Source organism: Lolium rigidum, chromosome 1, assembly GCF_022539505.1.
Source record: "Lolium rigidum isolate FL_2022 chromosome 1, APGP_CSIRO_Lrig_0.1, whole genome shotgun sequence".
NCBI classification, from domain to species: Eukaryota; Viridiplantae; Streptophyta; class Magnoliopsida; order Poales; family Poaceae; genus Lolium; species Lolium rigidum.
Genome location: NC_061508.1, coordinates 125,294,443 through 125,300,640, shown reverse-complemented (window position 1 = coordinate 125,300,640; position 6,198 = coordinate 125,294,443).

The window sequence follows — 6,198 nt, the reverse complement described above, 5'->3', positions numbered from 1 at the left end:
TTCGGCTGGCCTGACAGACTCGATGAATTCGTCTCGACCATCGACTCCCCGATCGACGTCTTCGATGTCGGTTGGATCCGATAACCCTGCATCGTCGGAGATGACCTTGTACTACTGCCTGAACTGCGACACCAGGCACGGGTTGGGATCGAGTGGCACACCGTTCATCTGCAGTGCCAGGTATTCGTCGGGAGAGGACAGTGTCGGCAGCGTTGTCAAGGAGGCCAGCTGGAAAGCAGCGCGTCATCAAGTCTATGCTGCCAATAACGCAGGAAACGCGGGAAACGGAGGAGGAGATCACACCCCTCGCTCCAGCAGACGATACAATGGCGAAAATAGCGCCAGTGGCGATACGTCTCCGACGTATCGATAATTTCTTATGTTCTATGCCATATTATTGATGATACCTACATGTTTTATGCACACTTTATGTCATATTCGTGCATTTTCCGGAACTAACCTATTAACAAGATGCCGAAGTGCCGAGTTGTTGTTTTACTGCTGTTTTTGGTTTCAGAAATCCTAGTAACGAAATATTCTCGGAATTGGACGAAATCAAGACCCAGGGGCCTATTTTGCCACGAACCTTCCTGAAGACCGAAGAGCATACGAAGTGGGGCCACGAGGTGGCGGCGCGGCCAAGGGGGGGCCCACGCCGCCCTATGGTGTGGGCCCCTCGTCAGCCCTCCGACTCTGCCCTTCCGCCTACTTAAAGCCTCCGTCGCGAAACCCCTGATGCGAAAAACCACGATACGGAAAACCTTCCAGAGACGCCGCCGCCAATCCCATCTCGGGGGATTCCGGAGATCTCCTCCGGCACCCTGCCGGAGAGGGTATTCATCTCCCGGAGGACTCTACACCGCCATGGTCGCCTCCGGAGTGATGAGTGAGTAGTTCACCCCTGGACTATGGGTCCATAGCGGTAGCTAGATGGTTGTCTTCTCCTCATTGTGCTTCATTGTTGGATCTTGTGAGCTGCCTAACATGATCAAGATCATCTATCTGTAATACTCTATGTTGTGTTTGTCGGGATCCGATGGATAGAGAATACCATGTTATGTTAATTATCAAGTTATTGCATATGTGTTGTTTATGATCTTGCATGCTCTCCATTATTAGTAGAGGCTCTGGCCAAGTTGATGCTAGTAACTCCAAGAGGGAGTATTTATGCTCGATAGTGGGTTCATGCCTGCATTGACACCTGGGACAGTGTGAGTAAAGATCTAAGGTTGTGTTGTCTGTGTGCCACTAGGGATAAAACATTGATGCTATGTCCGAGGATGTAGTTATTGATTACATTACGCACCATACTTAATGCAATTGTCATGTTGCTTTGCAACTTAATACTGGAAGGGGTTCGGACGATAACCTGAAGGTGGACTTTTTAGGCATAGATGCGGTTGGATGGCGGTCTATGTACTTTGTCGTAATGCCCAATTAAATCTCACTATACTTATCATGACATGTATGTGCATTGTTATGCCCTCTCTATTTGTCAATTGCTCGATCGTAATTTGTTCACCCAACATGCTTTTATCTTATGGGAGAGACACCTCTAGTGACCTGTGGACCCCGGTCCATTCTTTTAATACTGAAATACAAATCTGCTGCAATACTTGTTTTACTATTTTCTCTGCAAACAATCATCTTCCACACAATACGGTTAATCCTTTGTTACAGCAAGCCGGTGAGATTGACAACCTCACTCTTTCGTTGGGGCAAAGTACTTTGGTTGTGTGGTGCGGGTTCCACGTTGGCGCCGGAATCCACGGTGTTGCGCCGCACTACATCCCGCCGCCATCAACCTTCAACGTGCTTCTTGGCTCCTCCCGGTTCGATAAACCTTGGTTTCTTTCGAGGGAAAACTTGCTGCTGTGCGCATCATACCTTCCTCTTGGGGTTGCCCAACGAACGTGTGAAATACACGCCATCAAGCATATTTTACGGCGCCGTTGCCGGGGAGATCAAGACACGCCGCAAGGGGAGTCTCCACTTCTCAATCTCTTTACTTTGTTTTTGTCTTGCTTTATTTTATTTACTACTTTGTTTGCTGCATTATATCAAAACACAAAAAAATTAGTTGCTAGCTTTACTTTATTTACTTGTCTTGTTTGCTATATCGAAAACACAAAAAAATTAGTTTACTTCCATTTACTTTATCTAGTTTGCTTTATTTACTACTGCTAAAATGGCTACCCCTGAAAATACTAAGTTGTGTGACTTCACAACCACAAATAATAATGATTTCCTATGCACACCTATTGCTCCACCTGCTACTACGGCAGAATTCTTTGAAATTAAACCTCGCTTTACTTAATCTTGTTATGCGAGAGCAATTTTACAGTGTTAGTTACGATGATGCTTGCTGCCCATCTCAATAATTTTGTTGAATTGTGTGAAATGCAAAAGTATAAAGATGTAGATGGTGACATTATAAAATTAAAATTGTTTCCTTTCTCATTAAGAGGAAGAGCTAAAGATTGGTTGCTATCTCTGCCTAAGAATAGTATTGATTCCTGGACTAAATGCAAGGATGCTTTTATTGGTAGATATTATCCCCCTGCTAAAATTATATCTTTGAGGAGTAGCATAATGAATTTTAAACAATTGGATAATGAACATGTTACTCAAGCTTGGGAAAGAATGAAATCTTTGGTTAAAAATTGCCCAACCCATGGACTGACTACTTGGATGATCATCCAAACCTTCTATGCAGGACTAAATTTTTCTTCGCGGAATTTATTGGATTCAGCTGCTGGAGGTACCTTTATGTCCATCACTCTTGGTGAAGCAACAAAGCTTCTTGATAATATGATGGTTAATTACTCTGAATGGCACACGGAAAGAGCTCCACAAGGTAAGAAGGTAAATTCTGTTGAAGAATCCTCTTCCTTGAGTGATAAGATTGATGCTATTATGTCTATGCTTGTGAATAGTAGGACTAATGTTGATCCTAATAATGTTCCGTTAGCTTCATTGGTTGCTCAAAATTCTAGGCCAAATCCTGCTAATAATAACTCTTATGGTAGATATGTTTCGCCTAATGAGGAAAAGATGTTAGAAATTGAAAGATCCACCAAGAGCTTTATGCAATCACAATATGAGCAAAATAAATTGTTTACTAAAACTATGAATGAGCAATCTACCTTGTTGAAGAATATAGGAAATCAACTTGAAAATTTGAATATGGAGATTTCTGGGTTGCAAACTAAACTTGCAAATGCTGAAGACCGAATCTCATACATGTCTGCGTCACAATCTTCTTTAATTAATAAAATGGCTGCTAAACCTGAGGATATTGAAAATAAAATTGTTACTACAGCAAATGCCATCCAAGTTAGAATTAATGAGAATATAAGATTAATGGCTGAACTGCGTGCTAGGTGGGATAGAGAAGAAAATGAAAAACTAGCTAAAGAGGAAAATGTAGCTAAAGTTTGGACTATTACCACCACTAGCAATGCTAATGATTCACATGTTGCTGCACCTCCTACTATCAATAATAAAATAATTGGTGTTGGCAATGCTTCTACTCCTAGTGCAAAGCGCGCAAAATTACTCCGAAACTGCTAAAACCGCTGAAACTCGCTTGTGATAAAACTGCTGAAATTTTTTCCAACCTTGGGGATGATAATCCCATTGCTTTAAATTGTAATGATTTAGATTTTGATGATTGCCACATCTCTGAAGTTATAAAGTTCTTGCAAAAACTTGCTAAGAGTCCCAATGCTAGCACTGTAAACTTGGCTTTCACAAAACATATTACAAATGCTCTCATAAAAGCTAGAGAAGAGAAACTAAAACTTGAAACTTCTATTCCTAGAAAGCTAGAGGATGGTTGGGAGCCCATCATTAAAATGAGAGTCAAAGATTTTGATTGTAATGCTTTATGTGATCTTGGTGCAAGTATTTCTGTTATGCCTAAGAAAGTCTATGATATGCTTGACTTGCCACCATTGAAAAATTGTTATTTGGATGTTAATCTCGCTGATAATGCTAAAAATAAACCTTTGGGGAAAGTTGATAATGTTCATATTATGGTTAACAATAACCTTGTCCCTGTTGATTTTGTTGTCTTGGATATTGAATGCAATGCATCTTGCCTCATTATATTGGGAAGACCTTTTCTTCGAACCGTTGGTGCTACTATTGATATGAAGGAAGGTAATATTAAATATCAATTTCCTCTCAAGAAAGGTATGGAACACTTCCCTAGAAAGAGAATGAAGTTACCTTATGATTCTATTATTAGAACAAATTATGATGTTGATGCTTCGTCTCTTGATGTTACTTGAGTTACACTTTACGCGCCTAGCCGAAAGGCATTAAAGAAAAGCGCTTATGGGAGACAACCCATGTTTTTACTACAGTATTTTTGTTTTATATTTGTGTCTTGGAAGTTGTTTACTACTGTAGCAACCTCTCCTTATCTTAGTTTTGAGTTTTGTTGTGCCAAGTAAAGTCTTTGATAGTAAAGTAAGTACTAGATTTGGATTACTGCGCAGTTCCAGATTTCTTTGCTGTCACGAATCTGGGTCTACCTCCCTGTAGGTAGCTCAGAAAATTAAGCCAATTTACGTGCATGATCCTCAGATATGTACGCAACTTTCATTCAATTTGAGCATTTTCATTTGAGCAAGTCTGGTGGCCTAATAAAATCCATCTTTACGGACTGTTCTGTTTTGACAGATTCTGCCTTTTATTTCGCATTGCCTCTTTTGCTATGTTGGATGAATTTCTTTGATCCATTAATGTCCAGTAGATTTATGCAATGTACAGAAGTGTTAAGAATGATTGTGTCACCTCTGAACATGTTAATTTTTATTGTGCACTAACCCTCTAATGAGTTGTTTCGAGTTTGGTGTGGAGGAAGTTTTCAAGGATCAAGAGAGGAGTATGATGCAATATGATCAAGGAGAGTGAAAGCTCTAAGCTTGGGGATGCCCCGGTGGTTCACCCCTGCATATTCTAATAAGACTCAAGCGTCTAAGCTTGGGGATGCCCAAGGCATCCCCTTCTTCATCGACAACATTATCAGGTTCCTCCCCTGAAACTATATTTTTATTCCGTCACATCTTATGCACTTTACTTGGAGCGTCGGTTTGTTTTTGTTTTTGTTTTGTGTGAATAAAATGGATCCTAGCATTCACTTTGTGGGAGAGAGACATGCTCCGCTGTAGCATATGGACAAGTATGTCCTTAGGCTCTACTCATAATATTCATGGCGAAGTTTCTTCTTCGTTAATTTGTTATATGGTTGGAATTGGAAAATGCTACATGTAGTAACTCTAAAATGTCTTGGATAATTTGATACTTGGCAATTGTTGTGCTCATGTTTAAGCTCTTGCATCATATACTTTGCACCCATTAATGAAGAAACACTTAGAGCTTGCTAATTTGGTTTGCATATTTGGTTTCTCTAGAGTCTAGATAACATCTAGTATTGAGTTTTGAACAACAAGGAAGACGGTGTAGAGTCTTATAATGTTTACAATATGTCTTTTATGTGAGTTTTGCTGCACCGTTCATCCTTGTGTTTGTTTCAAATAACCTTGCTAGCCTAAACCTTGTATCGAGAGGGAATACTTCTCATGCATCCAAAATACTTGAGCCAACCACTATGCCATTTGTGTCCACCATACCTACCTACTACATGGTATTTATCCGCCATTCCAAAGTAAATTGCTTGAGTGCTACCTTTTAAAATTCCATCATTCACCTTTGCAATACATAGCTCATGGGACAAATAGCTTAAAAACTATTGTGGTATTGAATATGTACTTATGCACTTTATCTCTTATTAAGTTGCTTGTTGTGCGATAACCATGTTTTCACGGGGACGCCATCAACTATTCTTTGTTGAATATCATGTGAGTTGCTATGCATGTCCGTCTTGTCTGAAGTAAGAGAGATCTACCACCTTAATGGTTGGAGCATGCATATTGTTAGAGAAGAACATTGGGCCACTAACTAAAGCCATGATTCATGGTGGAAGTTTCGATCTTGGACATATATCCTCAATCTCATATGAGAATAATAATTGTTGCCACATGCTTATGCATTAAAGAGGAGTCCATTATCTGTTGTCCATGTTGTCCCGGTATGGATGTCTAAGTTGAGAATAATCAAAAGCGAGAAATCCAAAATGCGAGCTTTCTCCTTAGACCTTTGTACAAGCGGCATGGAGGTACCCCATTG